General features: G+C 40.7%; 1 pseudogene; it reads right to left on the bottom strand.

The window, feature by feature from the left end:
• The window catches only part of LOC148123536 (radial spoke head protein 4 homolog A-like), a 75496-nt pseudogene that overhangs the window by 51719 nt on the left and 7107 nt on the right, over positions 1 to 16670 (bottom strand).

The following is a 16670-nucleotide window of genomic DNA, read 5'->3' as shown; positions in this document are numbered from 1 at the left end:
TCATCTGGCCATAGTAGTTTTTATTAATTATTTTAAATAATTGTGACTTGTGAGTAACTGAACAAAAGAATGTTTCATTGTAATGCTTACATACAAGTATATAATGTATTTTCATATTCAGCCTTAATTATTATTAAAAACAAAATTTCAAGTCTGATAAGACTGGGATCCTAGTGACTCAGTCAATAATCCTTATCTAGAGTCCTCAGAAGAACCTATTATCTGTAAGGAAGAGAAGAAATTCTACCCATGATGGAAGCGTGCAGCAGCTGTTTCACGGGACAGGCTCTGGGTCCTTTGTCTCACACCTCACTCTATAACGAATAAGCTGAGGTTACTTTACCATCTCTCCCACCTTGCTGCCTCAACCCCTCATTGTACAAAAGTAATCCTGCAACCTTTCATGGGGTTTTGGTGATGATCAAATCCTATGTATTTAAATATGTAATTGATTATATGTAGTGTTCCTGGCACAAAGTCCGTATATAACCACTGTTCAAAAATGGTTTTCATGTCTGTAGTAATCATTTAGAGTTTTTGACATTAAAGTTTCATGCAGAATAAGAGAATTGTTGGCAAAATGAATGTATATTAATACTTAAAATATAACAGATCATTTCAGTACACATGTCAATCTAAATCTACGTACTACCCAAAGACTCCTACCTGAGGAAGAACATACTGCACATGATGAACCCAACTGGATAGAGATTCCACCAGATCAGTCACTTCTTGAATGCCTTCAAAATCAGGGTTTTCCTCATAGCTGTCTCGACCACCTTCCACCTCTTCTTCTTCTTCTTCTTCTTCTTCTTCTTCTTCTTCTTCTTCTTCTTCTTCTTCTTCTTCTTCTTCTTCTTCTTCTTCTTCTTCTTCCTCCGCTTCACCAAACTGATAGACTCCTAGAGGGCTGACATGGGTCCCTGCTGAAATGCGGGCAATTTGTGCTCTTAAGTAATTGCTTTCATTCCCTGGAAAGGGCATATAGCTAATGATGTCCGCATCTCATCTCCCAGTGAAAAATTTCTTGATATTTCTTCCAGTAGCAATTTGTGTAGGTGTAACTGGTGGTAACTTCAACCACAGCCTTCCAGGCTCATTGCAAACACAATAGATGTACTTATTAGTACCTGTTCTTGTTTCTTCCTTAGGTATTGCCTGTGGGGCCTTATACACGGACTTGGTAATTGATCTTTACGATCTTCATTGGCTTTACTTACTCCAACGTCTCTCTCTTCAGCTACTCCTTTATATTTCACCTTCTCTTCATCTTCTCAATCACAAAATTCCACTTCAACATCAATATAATTCGTTTCCAGACCCGTGATCTTGCCCCAGATGTGGCATCTTTGAATTGGGTGTGTTTCAGTAAGTTGCTGGACAGCAAGAAACACACAATAAGTCTCATCTGTCCCCAAACCAATGCCAGATTTGTTCCAAATAGTAAGTTGACTCCATCACATTGTGCAAAGAGCTTTCTGCCTAGGAAAATATATATCCAGGGTCAAAATGTTACTTATAAGTGGAGTGTTTGCCTCTTTTCTATGCCTTGACACTATCTCTAGTTTTTCCACCTCTCTTTCTTTGAATATATGAACCAAAATGTGTGATTCCCTAAATTTTCATTCTTGCCTTATTTTTTAATTTTGTTTGAGAAAGATCTTAGTGTGTATATAGCCCTGGCTCTCCTGGAACTCACTCTGTAGTACAGACTGGTCTTGAAATAACAAATATCTGTCTACCTTTGCTTCTGAGTCTGGAATATAAAGCCACCTGGCTTGACTAACATGATGCTTTTTTAAATCCTCACTTGTAACATAGACTGTTAAATTCATTCACTGTCATGTAGAGTATAACTTGCTCTTGATCCTGCTCACTTCACTACAATGTCATAGGTTCAGCAGCACACTATGGAGGTCAAATGACAACTTTCTGAATCTGAAGTTGGTTCTGTCCTTAAGCATGTAGGCTCCTGAGGTGAACCCAGGTAGGTCTTTAGGCTTGACAGTAGAAGCCTTTACCCCCTTTCTGGCACCCGAAGTGAAGCTGTACTCTTCATCCCATAATTCAGCTCCAATATTCCATGGCTGATGTCCTGAGCCTGTATTAGGAAGATGCTGGGTCAAGGGTTGTCACACTTGAGACCCAAAACAGCTGTGTGTCTTCTCACTCATGTCCTGTATCTGGGTGTAGATCCTGATCTGGTGAAGTTGTCTAAGGCAGCTGGGGGCCCCATTCCTGTATTGAATACTGACATTTCTTTATAAAGGTATCCCTGAGACTGTCTGCCATATGCTTGATTCTCATATACTGAATACTCCCACAGTTCTCATGGTTGTATTTAACCCATACTCCAATGTCACTGTGCAAATCAGCCTGGCATTAGCTCCTTACTCCTATCACAGGCCCCTTCCATCCAAGAACCCTTGGTCCCATTGCATCGGGATGTGTTTCTTCCCAAAAGCTGCTACACAAAGGCAGTGTGGGTACAGCCAAATCCTTGCTTCTTTTGCCTTTCCCTAAAGGATTCTATTTTGAAAGTAGTTCATTTGAAATATACTTTAAATAGATTGTTACTAGAACATGAAAGCTCAGAAGTTATATATAGAATTTTAATTATATAAAAATTTAGGGAAAAGGATATAGGATGCTATTTTGAAGTATTTGAAGTTCAAATTTTGGTGAAGCACCACCTTTTACTCTAAACTGTATATTTTATGCTTTCTTTTATCCATTCTTTCTCTAAATATTTTCACCAATTTCACTATTGATTTTAAAAAGGATTTTACTCCTAACTCCTTGTACTTTGAACCATGATTAAATTATGTTAAATATCCAGAAAACGGAGCTTACCCTAAAATGAGTACACACTGGAATTGACATTAGAACTACTTTTATGTTTTGAACTTAATTTAAAGTAAAATATGCAACTTGATTTATAGCTTTTTAAATTGATTTTTACTGAGCTCTACATTTTTCTCTGTTCCCCTCCCTGCCACTCTCCTCCCCCACTTCAACCCTCCCGCAAGGTTCCTGTGCTCCCAATTTACTCAAAAGATCTTGTCTTTTTCTACTTTCCATGTAGATTAGATCTACGTAAGCCTTTCTTAGTGTCCTCAATTGTTGTCTGAGTTCTCAGGAATTGTGGCTTGTAAGCTGGTTTACTATGTTTTATGTTTAAAACCACCTATGAGTGAGTACATTTGATAAATGTCTTTCTATGTCTGGGTTACCTCACGCAAAACAATATTTTCTAGCTCCATCCATTTTCCTGCAAAATTTAAGATGTTGTTATGTTTTTCTGCTGTGTAGTACTCCATTGAATAAATATACCACATTTTTCTTATCCATTCTTTGAACGAAGGGCATTTAAAGCTTTTTTTTATAGTCACCCATCACTTGATGGTGACACATTTGAAGAAATTTCATTCAGCAGGTTGGTCTTTGAGTGAACTTTTTAAAAGCCTAAATGACATAGCGTACCAAACACTCAGTATATATAACTGTGTGTAATTATCTTAAAATCTTTTTAGCCTTAATTTTAATGCAGATTGATGTTTTGCTAGCATGTGTATTTGTGCACCATATATATGTGTTATATCCATTTGGAATGGAGCTATGGTTGTGAGCCTTCGTGTGGGTACTTGGAATCAAATCCAATCTGGAAAAGTAGCCCATGCTCATAACCACTGAGCGCTCTCTTCATTCTCCCAGTCTCTCTTGTGAGAAAGAATCTCACTATGAATTCATTGCTTGTCAGGACCTCACTTAGTAGACAAGGCTGGCCCTAAACTTAAAAAGATTTATCTGCCCCTGCCTCTGCCAAGTGCTGGGACTATAAACTTGCTATACCATGCTCAGTCTGTGTTTACTTACAAATAAGATTTTATCACTGCAGCAGGTTTGCTCATGGGGCCATCCCCACAGACACATAGTGTTTTACACCTATTTCACAACACTACATTTTCTAGGAGTTTCTCATATTTTCACATTTTATAGGGCTTAGGTCTTCTTCTGTTTTGGGGACTGACTTTCTTTATATGAGAGAAAATGATTTCTTCATATTTTTTATTTTTGAAATGTCCTGGAAGAGATATGGGTTTATACCTACTTTTTAAGTATTCCCCAAATAACGAGTGTGTTGTGGTATGACTAAGAATGTTTCCCTGTACACTCATCTATTTGAATGCTTATTCACCATAGTTGGAACACTTTGGAAAGATTAGAAGGACTGGGAGGTGTGGCTTTGTTGGAGTAGGTGTTGGAGTAGGTGGAGTAGTTGAAGTGGGTCACTGGAATGGGCTTTCAGGTCTAGGCTCTCTCTTGGCCTGTGGATCAGGGTATAGCTCACTTTTACTGCTCAAGTGTCATGTGTGCTGTCTTTTTTTCTGCCATGATGAACCAAACTCTGAAGCTGAAAGCAAGACCCCAATTAAATGACTTTCTTTTGCGAGTTGCCTTGTTCACGGTGTCTCTTCACAGAAATAGAACAATGACTATTACTGGATCCATCCACTAAGAGTGGGTATTATATTTAATTATGAACAAATAGTGAGTTTCTGAAAAATGACAGACATCATGTATGACCAAGCTCCCATAAAATGATGAAAGACTTTTGACAGTTACTGACATAGAAGTCACCATATACATGATCATAATGAAATATATTTATTAGAAAAGGTAAGAAATTTCTGATTCAAATTCTATTTACAGAGCTATAAAAACAGTGGGTGTACCCATAAGTAAACTCGTTCATCTCTGAGATTCCAGTGTTCATTTGTAGCATTGAGAAATTTGGCAATCACTTACAGTTATTTACATAGCTATAAGTTGGTGTATTGATGAGTCAAGTCCCACCCATACCTGAGATTCCAGTGCTAATTAATAGTGTTAAGATAGTTGGTTATCACTTACAATTTCCTCCTCCAGTTCTGGATTAACTCTTTCCAATTGGCCATGGAGAAAAAGAACCTTTTGTTTTCTGCTATTTCACATGCTGGAAGCATCTCATTTTTTATTGTGGAATATATCTAACTTTTTATTAAAATTTGCCACTTTCACATCTTTGCTTATATGTTCTTTTCTAATTTTTCTATTAATATTTATTGAGATCTACATTTTTTTCTGCTATCCTCCCTGACTCTCTCCTCCCATCTTAAATCCTCCCCAAGGTCCCCATGCTCCCAATTTACTCAGGAGACCTTGTCATTTTCTACTTTCCACTTTCCATGTAGATTAGATCTATGTAAGTTTCTCTTAGTAGCCTCATTGTTATCTAAGTTCTCTGGGATTGTGGTTTGTAGGCTGGTGTTCTTTGTTTTATATTTAAAAACCACCTGTGAGTGAGTACATGTGATAATTGTCTTTCTGAGTCTGGGTTACCTCACTCAAAATAATGTTTTCTAGCTCCATCCATTTGCCTGAAAAATTCAAGATGTTATTTTTTTTTTCTCTTGAGTAGTACTCTGCCACATCCACGGCTGTAGCAGAAATGCTGACTGGACGGACTATTGCCGTAGGATTAAGCCCCACGGAGTTGTGTCCCAGGCTGTCCCTTGGCAATCAGTTGTGGTCATGATGCCACCTGAGTCGCCATCGGCACTGACTCGGCTTAGCTGCCTTTGGCGCCGATATGTCTGTCTTTTCCTTGCCTTTCTGTTCTGTGTGATTCTTGCATCTTACCAACAGATCAGACTATTTCAGGAAGTTGTGGATACAAACAAGACTGCTGAGGACATTTTGAGCTCTGCCCCACCATTCATTAAAGCCTTTAAGGAAGTAGCCAGTTCTAGGGATTGGGGGTCATTATTAGGATAATTTCTTGATGATGTGGAGTAAAAGGAGTTACTCTTACTAGGAGAAACCTTAGAAGCCTTCTTCAGGAAAACAGTTGCAGCAGTCCCCATTAGGCATTTGCCTGGGGAATATGTGCAGTTGCAAACAGGAGGCCTATGAAGCCTTTCTTGTGGGCAGAAAAGACCTAGGCTGATAACAACATCTGAGCCTGAGAATTAGGAAGGGAGGAGAGTTGAGGTCAATGGTGTGAGACGAGTTTCAGAGAAATTTGAAATCATGTCTTTAAAATTTCCTAGCAGAATGTTTTCCCAGGAAGATAGTGGCCTTCCCCTTTCCCACCCAGGATATTCTGAGCACAAGGTCACTTAGCTCAACCCAGCCAGCCACCTGGTACAGGCTGATAAAGATAACCTAACTCAACAGCAGTGGCCTCTCTAAAAACAAGAAAAGGAGCTTATTTTACAGTATGTGAGGGAGCAAAACTCCTTGTGCCCATGCGAAAGCATCTTCAAAGATTCTCTTTATAAACTGTTTTATGTTGTTCTTTTCTATTTTATGATTTGATGATATATGCCTTTGCCAAGTTCTTTGATTGTAAAAGAATATAATCCTTGCGCTGATTGAAGTAAAGTTACAGCAGCATATTCAACCACATTGAATGTGTCTGTCTGTCATTTCCTCGCCAATTCCTGAATTCTCCTGAGCCTTTGTCCTGCTTCTCCCATGGTCTGAGTGGCTCCCCTGAGCCGGTCCATGGCAGTACTCCATGTGTGCCACATTTTCCTTATCCATTCTTCAGTTGAGGGGATTTAGGTTCTTTTCAGGTTCTGGGTGTGACAAACACAGCTGCTATGAACATAGTTGAGCACATGTCCTTGTGGCACAATTGTGTATCTTTTAGATATATACCCAAAAGTGGTATTACTGGGTCTTGAGGAAGGTTGTGTCCTAATTTTCTGAGATATTGCCACACTGACATCCAAATGGATTGTACCAGTTTGCTTCCCACCAGCAATGCAGAAGTGTTCCCTTTACCCCACAACCTCTCCAGTGTAAATTTTCATCAGTATTTTTTATCTTGACCATTATTACAGGTGTAAGATGGAATCCTAGAGTTGTTTTGATTTGCATTTCTATGATGATTAAAGATGTTGAATATTTTCCTAAGTGTCTTTCAGCCATTTTAGAATCCTCTGTTGAGAGTTCTCGCTTTAGGTCTGTATTTCATTTTTTAAATTGGATTATTTTTTTTTGTGTCTAATTTCTTGAGTTCTTTGTATATTTTGGAGATCAAACCATTGTCTGAAGTGAGGTTAGTGAAGATTTTTTCCCATTCTGTAGGCTGTTGTTTTGTCTTGTTGACCATGTCCTTTACTTTCTAGAAGCTTTTCAGTTTTAGGAGGTTCCATTTATTAATTGTTTCTCTTAGCGTCTGTGCTGCGGGGGTGATTTTAGGAAGCAGTTCTTTGTGCCATTGAGTTCAAGTGTACTTCCCACTTTTCCTTCTATGAGATTCAGTGTGGAAGCCCTTATGTTGAGGTCTTTGATGCATTTGAACTTGAGTTTTGTGCATGGTGATAGATATGGGTCTATTTTCATTCTTCTACATGTTGATATTCAGTTATGCCAGCACCACTTGTTAAATATGCTTTATTTTTTCCATTTGATATTTTTTGCTTCCTTGACAAAAATCAGGTGTTCAAAGATGTGTGGATTAATATCTGGGTCTTCTATTCAGTTGCATTTGTCCTCCTGTCTGTTCTTGTGCCGATACCAGGCTGCTTCCAGCACTGTAGCTCTGTAGTAGTTTGAAGTCAGGGATTGTGATGTCTCCAGAAGTTCTTTTCTTGTACAAGGTTGTTTCGGCTATCCTGAATCTTTTGCTTTTCCATATGATGTTGAGTACTGTTCTTTCCAGGTCTTTGAAGAATTTTGCTGGGATTTTGATGGGCATTGCAGTGAATTTGTAGATTGCTTTTGGTAAGATTGCATTTTTACTATGTTAATTCTGCCTACCTAAGAGCTTGGGAGATCTTTCCACTTGAAAGACTCCCGTGGGCGTCTTCCCTCGGGAGAGACCCCGTGCCCAAAGATCAGTCGAAAACACATGGGGACCTAGATAAGGCCCATCTGTTTACATATGTTTTTAACCAAAATTTTTCTTGCTTTTAGACAACACAGCAAAAATTTCTCTTGCTTTTAGACAACATAAAAACTCTTACCAAAGTCTTTCTTGTGGTTTTTCTCAGTGGGGATATATGGCTATATTTTAAACCAGAACAGCATATAAAATCCTATACCAGTGTGAAACATTTGAGATCAACAGTAGGCTCATTTTTTAAAAAAATAAAACATTAACCAATGATAATTTTTAAACAAGAACAGTACATAAAATCCTGTACCAGTACGAAACATTTGAGACCAGCAATTTTTTAACATTAACCGACAATAATTTGTAACCAGCCTCTATAAATGATGACAGATATTTATAACATTTATAACCCATAGGATCTGAAAGAGCTCTTCATAGGTGGAGTTAAGCCTTGGCCAGCTTTGACCAAAGGTTTAAGGCGCACAACTCCCAGGGCACTGAGGAAAAAAAGATTGTTAACCTCTTTAGGTCATAGCAATTGTTCCACAGCCACGTGCTTGGGGCTGAGGCTGACTCTTTTTTCTTTTTCTTTTTTTTTTATATATCCCTATGCTTATGGCCATATCTCTAAAGTCTAAAGTCATTAAGTCTAAGTCAGGACAAAGGCATTACATGGACGGACAAAAACATCAAACAAACCACAGACTTTAAGCTGCTTCATGGGTGTGACCAGCCCCGAGTTACTCCCGGGTTGTGGGCGCGGCCGCCGGCGGGGGAGCCGTGAGGGAGCCGGCCGGGCCGCACCTTGGGCGCCGCCCCCGCGGCTCGTGAAGGCGGCTGAGAGGCGGGGCGGCGCGGTCCCATTGGAGTCCCGCCCTCAGGGCGGCCCTGCGCGCGCCACAGCGGCCCGCAGACAGCGAGGGGAGGGGAGCACGCACGCGGTCTTCGGGGCCTTCGGGGCCGCGCGGGGAGAAAGACATTGGAAGGTGGCGGTGGGGCGGGGCCGCAGAGGAGCGCCAGGCCACGACAGTAGCCCAGGGGGGGGGCCCTGCGAGGCTCGAGTCCTCGGTCCTGCAAAACAATGCACGGCGCGCGGCGGATCTCTCCTGGCTGGGGCGGCGGGGATGCGCCGAGCCTGCGCTGCTGACCTCCCCCCCCCCCCCGCACTGATGGCCCGAGCATCAGGCGCCATGGGGCGTGGCCGCCCCTCCGTCGCTGCTGCCTCCTCCCCCACTGGAGTCCCGCCCGTGACAGCTCGCAGGCCGAGGGTGGGCGGTCGTGGGCGGGGACTCTGCCGCTTGCCCTGGACTAGCTGGCCACACTCCAACGTCGGCCGCAGGCAAACCTCGCTCTCTGCGGCAAGCGCAGCGGGAGGCCTGGCAAACTGTTGGCCCTCAGCGGTTCCCGGCCGCTCGCTCAGGCCTGGGCGCTCGGGAGCCGGGTCCGCGGTGGGCAGCGGCACTAGCGGCCGGTGAAAGGCCGGCACCCGGGCCCCGGGGGCCCGCTTCCCTAGCCCCCGCGCACGCCGCCGTGCTGGGGGTGGATCATAAGCCAAACTCTCCCAGGTGCCGATCTGTAGTGAGGCTTAAAAGAGGTAGTTAGAGACTGCCCCCTGCTGGTGTTTCAGTAAACAAACAGACAAACCACAAAGACCACGAAAAATGCACAATAGGATGAACCGGCCGACAATCAAACACGCTGCGCAAACGGAGGTTACTACAGAAGGGCTCCGGACACCCCACCTCCCAGACGAACCTCGTACCCTCGGACAATAGTCCGACTCTGATCGTGGGTTCAAACAGACGAACCTCGTACCCCTCGGACAGTAGTCCGACTCTGGTCGTGGGTTCAAACAGATGAGCCCGAAAAGTCGAGCTCCCAGACTCCCTCGGGACGTCTCCCGGGGTGCGGGGGGAAAGTCCGGGCCCGTCAGCCCCTTTCCAAGGCCCGCCAGAATACAGACCGATCCAGCTGAATCGAACAAATTCAGATTCGCAGCGCAACAATCAGACGCGAAAGACGTAAGACAAGTACAGGACATAGAACATAGAATCCTGGCCAGCTTACCTCACCTCCCGGCAGTGATTCGGCAGTCACTGGGATAGGGGCCTCAATTTCCCGGCCAACGCACCAAATGAAAGACTCCCGTGGGCGTCTTCCCTCGGGAGAGACCCCGTGCCCAAAGATCAGTCGAAAACACACAGCCGGATGCAAACTGCAAGAGGTTTATTGGTTGGATACGCAGGTACCTGGGGCGGCATAGTCTCTCGGAGGACTTGCGCGCCTGCAGGTTGGGGGTGAGGGGTTCTTATAGGAGAGCAAAAAGCGAGGTTTACAGAAGCAAGATGCAGGGTGGTAAATTTTTAACCTAAATAACAATGAGGGGAACTACTCAGCGGTTTACTGTTTCTCTTATCCTGCCCTCCCTTTCCTGGCTGGCAACCAGATGTCTGATTGAACAGCCCCTGACTCGTGAGAGCACCGCTTTATACGTGACTCAGGCCTCGCAATCCTCTCTTTGTTTCTATGACCAGTTCATAAATCCCTGTCTTGCAGCCAGATAAGGCTGTCCTTGCTCTAATTCTCAGGTATCTTTGGAGGCCCTGAATTCCAGAGGCCCTTAATTAAGCCTGTTATTTGCTCAGCATTCCAGAGGTCCTGAGCTAAGCTTGCTATTTGCTCATCCTTTGCAAGAACGGTATGACTGTGGTTAAAGCGAGTTGGGGTCCTTCACACTTTCTGGTGTCTTCTTCAGTTTCTTTCTTCAAAGATTTAATGTTCTTGTCATAAAAGTCTTCCACTTGTTTGGTTAGAGTTACTCCAAGTTATTTCATGCTATTTGTGGCTACTGTGAAGGGTGTTGATTCTCTGATTTCTTCCCCAAGTCCTTTTATCATCTGTGTATAGGAGGGCTACTGATTTTTTTGAGTTAATTTTGTATCCTGTTTCATTGCTGAAAGTGTTTATGAGTTGTAGAATTTCCTCGGTAGAATTTGTCGGATCACTTATGTAAACTATCATATCATCAGCAAATAGTGAGAGTTTGACTTCTTTTCCAATTTGTATCCCCTTGATCTCCTTTTTGTGTCTTATTGCTTTAGCTAGGACCCCAAGAACTATATTGAATAGATATGAAGAGAGTGGACAACCTTGTTTTCTTCCTGATTTCATCGGAATCATTGGGAGTTTCTCTCCATTTAATTGATGTTGGCTGTTGGCTTGCTGTATATTGCCTTAATTATGTTTAGGTATTCTCCTTGTATCCCTGTTCTTTCCAAGACCTTTATCATGAAGAGATATTGTATTTTGTCATAAGTTTTTTTGGCATCTAATGAGAAGTTAATATGGATTTTATTTTTCAGATTGTTTATGTGGTGGATTATGTTGACAGATTTTCGTATGTTGAATCATCCCTGCATCTGTTGGATGAAGTCCACTTGATCATGGTAGATGATGGTTTCATGTGTTCTTGAGTTCGATTTGCTAGTGTTTTCTTTAGTATTTTTGCATCAATGTTCATGAGTCTGTAATTCTCTGTCTTAGTAATGTCTTTCTGTGATTTGAATATCAGGGTTATTGTAGTCTCATAAAAAGAATTTGGCAATGTACCTTCTGTTTCTATTGTGTAGAATAATTTGAAGGTTATTGGTATTAGTTATCTTTGAAAGTCTTGTACAATTCTGAGCTTAAACCATCTGGTCCTGGGCTTTTTGGTTGGGAGACTTTTGATCACTGTTTCTATTTTTTTCAGAAGTTATAGGTCTGTTTAATTTGCTTATCTTGTCTTGATTTAATTTTGGCAAGTGATATTTATCCAGAAAGTTGTCCATGTCCTTTAAGTTTTCCAATTTTGTGGAGTACAGTTTATCAAAATATGACCTGAAGATTTTCTGTATTTCCTCCATGTCTGTTGCTATGTTCCTCTTTTCATTTATGATTTGTTAATTTGGATATTCTCTTACAATGCCTTTTGATTAGTTTAAATAAAGGCTTGTATATTTTGTTGATTTTCTAGAAGAATCAGCTCTTTGTCTCATTGATTCTGTGAATTGTTTTAATTGTTTCTATTTTGATGATTTCAACTCTCAATTTGATTATTTCCTACTGTCTAGTTCTCTTAGGTGAGTTTGCTTCTTTTTGTTCTAAAGTTTCAAATGTTCTGTTAATTTACCAGTGTGGGATTTTTCCAGATTCCTTTTTTATTTTTATTTATTTATTAAAAATTTCCACCTCCTTCCTTCCTCCCATTTCCTTCCCACTCCCCCCACTACCCTTCTCCCCTCCCTTTCCAATCCTAAGAGAAGTAATGGTGCCCTGCACTGTGGGAAGTCCAAGGTCCTCCCCACTCCATCCAGGTCTAGGAAGGTGTGCATTCAAACAGACTAGGCTCCCAAAAACCCAGTGCATGCAGTAGAATCAAAACCCAGTGCCATTATCATTGTCTTCTCAGTCTGCCCTCATTGTCAGTCACATTCAGAGAGTCCAGTCTGACCACATACTCATTCAGTCCTAGTCCATCTGGCCTTGGTGAGCTCCCATTAGATCAGTCACACTGTCTCAGTGGGTAGATGCACCCCTCATGATCCTGACTTCCTCGCTCATGTTCTCCCTCCTTCTGCTCTTCATCTGGACCTTGGGAGCTCAGTCCAGTGCTCCAATGTGGGTCTCTGTCTCTCTCTATATTATCTCCAGATGAAGATTCTATGGTGATATGCAAGATATTTATCAGGGTGGAAGAAGGCCAGTTTGGGCACCCTCTCCTCTGCTGCCCAAGGACCTAGCTTGGGACATGCCCTTGGACACCTGGGAATCCCTCTAGATCAACTCACTTGCCAATCCTAAAATGGCTCTCTTAATTAAGATATCTTCTTCCCTGCTCCCATATCCACCCTTCTTCCATCTCAACCATCCCATTCCCTCAAGCTCTCCCTAATCTTAACTTTCTCTCTTCTCTCTCCCCATCGTTTCTTTCCCCCACCTCAACCCCACCACCTTGCTCCCAACATTTGCATATCAATCTTGTCTACTTCCAATATCCAGGAGAAAAAATATATGTTTTTCTTTGGGTTCACCTTCTTATTTAGCTTTTCTAGGATCATGAACTATAGGCTCAATGTCCTTTGTTTATGGCTAGAATTCACTAATGAGTAAGTACATACCATATTCATCTTTTTGGGTCTGGTTTATTTCACTCAGTAAAGTTTTTTCTATTTCCATCCATCTGCATGCAAAATTCAAGATACCATTGTTTTTTACCACTGAGTAGAACTCTGATGTGTATATTGCCACTCCTACTTTATACACTCTTCCATTGAGGGGCACCTAGGCTTTTTCCAGGTTCTGGCTATTACAAATAGTGCTGCCATTAACATAGTTGAACAAATGCTTTTGTAGTATGATTGGGCATCTCTTGGGTATATATCCAAGAGAAGAATTGCTGGATCCTGAGTTAGGTTGACTCCCAGTTTCCTGAGAAACTGCCACACTCATTTCCAAAGTGGTTGCACAAGTTTACATTCCCATCAGCAATGGATGAGTGTTCCCCTTACTCCACATTCTCTCCAGTATAGATTATCATTTGTGTTTTTGTTATTAGCCATTCTGACAGGTGTAAGATGCTATCTCAAAGTTGTTTTGATTTGAATTTCCATGATTGCTAAGGTAGTTGAGAGATGTTGACCAATGGAATTGAATTGAAGACCTGGATATTAATCCACAAACCTATGAACACCTGATTTTCGACAAAGGAGCTAAAATTATAAAATGGAAGAAAGAAAGCATCTTTAACAAATGGTGCTGGCATAACTGGATGTCAACCTGTAGAAGAATGAAAATAAATCCATACCTATCACCATGCACAAAACTCAAGTCCATATACATTAAAGACCTCAATATAAATCTGACCACACTGAACCTGATAGAAGAGAAAGTGGGAAGTTGACTGCAACACATGGGCACAGGAGACAACTTCCTATGTATAACTGTAGTAGCACAGACAATAAGAGAAACAATGAATAAGCAGAACCTCCTGAAACTGAGAAGCTTCTATAAAGCAAAGGACATTGTCATTAAGACAAAAAGGTAACCTATTGAGTGGGAGAACTTCACCAACCCCACATCAGACAAAGGCCTGATCTCCAAAATATATAAAGAACTCAAGAAACTAGACATTAAAATTCTGAATAATCCAATTTAAAAATGGGGTACTGAACTGAACAGAGAATTCTCAACAGAAGAAGTTCAAATGGTCAAAAAAATACTTAAGGTCATGTCCAGCTTCTTTATGTAGGCATTTAGTGCTATGAACTTTTCTCTTTACACAGCTTTCATTGGGATTTGCTTATATTTTCAATAATTTCAACAGCATCTGTAGGATGTTCATCTAATATCATGGTCAACACAATTAGAAAGATGATCATATCTACCAAGCAAAGAAAATTCCAAATAAACATATACATCATGAACATTTAAAATTTTTTCATGCAAATTCAGTTGTGTTTTAGGAAAGTTAAAAATTTGAAATCTTAAGAGATTTTGAAAAGGAGCTAATTTCTTCCACTTCAGATAAAACCTACTCTAGAATTTTATTTAGTAAATTTTCTGATATGATGTGGATATTTAAGTTATTAGAGGAAAACATAACAGCAAGATATATAATACACATCAACTATATTCACATTTCATTTCTGAAATTAAAATTTTCTTGCTATATACTAACAGCGATGTATATTTTTTACTCTTACCTTAATTACTTTCTGTTCCTCATCCTTGCCCGTACAAAATATAATCTGATATCATATACTGTTAATTCTTTAGGTGCTGTGTTCTTGTTGCCTTATATATTTTAAAGGATTTCTAATTATGTCTATGCATGTATGTGCATGCAAAAGTAGGTGCTCATGCCAGATCTCATGGATTTTGAGTTGTAGGTGCTTTGTGAGCTGCCTAATATTGGTGCTGGAAACCAAACTCTAGTCCTTTGCAAGAGCAGTACATGTTCATAACTGCAGAGCCATTTCTCTAGCACCTACATCTTATTTTAAGGTTTATTTTATTTAATGCATGTGAGCGCTTTGCTTACATGCATGCATGTGCATCATTTGCAAACTGGTTCTTGAGAAGGTCAGAAATTATTGGATCCCCTAGAACTGGAATTAATGCATGGTGGTGTGCTACCATGTCAGTACCGGCTACCAAATCCTGGTGTCCTGCAGGAGCAACTCATGATCTTAGCTACTGAGCCTTTTCTTAACCTCCTACATCATAGTTTTCAAAGCAATATTTTTCTTCAATATTTTTAGACTCCCAAAGAAAGATTTCATAGTGTTATCTGCCCAGGTTCAGGAAAAGACAAATCACCAAATTCTTTACTTTTTTCTCTTGTTTTAAACTATTTTTGTTAGTTCTTGGAGAATTTTATATATGTTTTGATCATATTCTTCTTCCCCTCCCAATGCTTCCTAGATCCACCCACTCAACCTGTGTCTTTTTTCCCTTTCATTAAGGCCAATTCATGCTGTCCAAATATTCTTCTATGTGTGCCTTCTCCTGGAGTGGTAATTATGACATTCTAATATACTCTGTTTCACAATTAAATTAGCAAAACTTCATTTACCCTCCCAATAATTAGTCATACTTTGTTCATAATTCATACTCTATATTTTTATGCACCAGATTTACAGGTGAAGCATGGGCTTTTCATACTCCTGTACAATTTTCTCCCAACACAATATTGATTTACAGAGTAAGAATGAATGGATGGATGGATAGATGGATGGATGAATGGAAAGACGAATGGGTAGATGGATGGACAGATGATGGAAATATAGTTGAATGGATGGATGGATTAATGGATAGATGAATGGATGAGTGGACGGATGGATGAATGACGGATGGATAGGTGGATAGATAGATGAATGGATGGATGGATAGATGGCTGGCTGGCTGGCTGCATGGATGAATGAGTGGATGGATAGACGAATGGATGGATGGATGGGTTAATGGATAGATGGATGGATGGATGAAGGAATGAGGAAATAATGGCAAGGTCTCTAGCCTATGCTTCCTGAGACTTTGTTTCCATTATCATTAAATCAATTGCATTGCCTCCTGTTTTGTCAGTAAACACTGTCAGCTGAAAAGAAATGTGGAAACTAAGCACCACCTTCATGGGATCCAATACCATGACATCCAAGGGCACCCACATTCATAAGCATACACCCACACATAAATACATAATTAACAATAAACTTTTTATGACCTGGAGTTATGTAGTGGTTAAGAGTATTTGCTGTTCTTTGAGAGGACTTGAGTAGTGTTTCCAGTACTCACATGCACCCACATTATATTTGGAAGATGTAACCTCTAGTACTTGCTGCGATTTAAGCATATTTTGGAGGCTGATGATCCCTAGTGGGAGGGCCAGGCATCAAAACATAAGTTCAAAAACATTTGTAAAATTATAAATGTCGCAAAGTATCATAAAATAAAAGAATTCACTACTGCAAGGGAGTTCCGTGGCAGCTGAGTTCTGAAGAGTCAGTAACTAATTAGGCAAAGATTAAGGGTAAGAACCTTCTCATCTTGGGGATCACGGAAATTTACTATTTCTTATGACTAGTGAAGAGTAATGAGGAATGAAACAAAATTGAGAATCATGCAAATTAAGTTCTCCATGAGTTTCTGAGTCAGATCTTTCATATTAAGAAAAAATAACTTAGCTAGGTTGTGGTGGTGCATGTCTTTAATCTCAGCACTTGGGAGACAGGGGCAGGCAGATAGA

The sequence above is a fragment of the Myodes glareolus genome, chromosome 1 (genome assembly GCF_982192425.1).
Source record: "Myodes glareolus chromosome 1, mMyoGla1.1, whole genome shotgun sequence".
NCBI classification, from domain to species: Eukaryota; Metazoa; Chordata; class Mammalia; order Rodentia; family Cricetidae; genus Myodes; species Myodes glareolus.
Note: the sequence above shows the minus strand (reverse complement) of the source record. Positions and strands in the feature narration are given on the sequence as shown.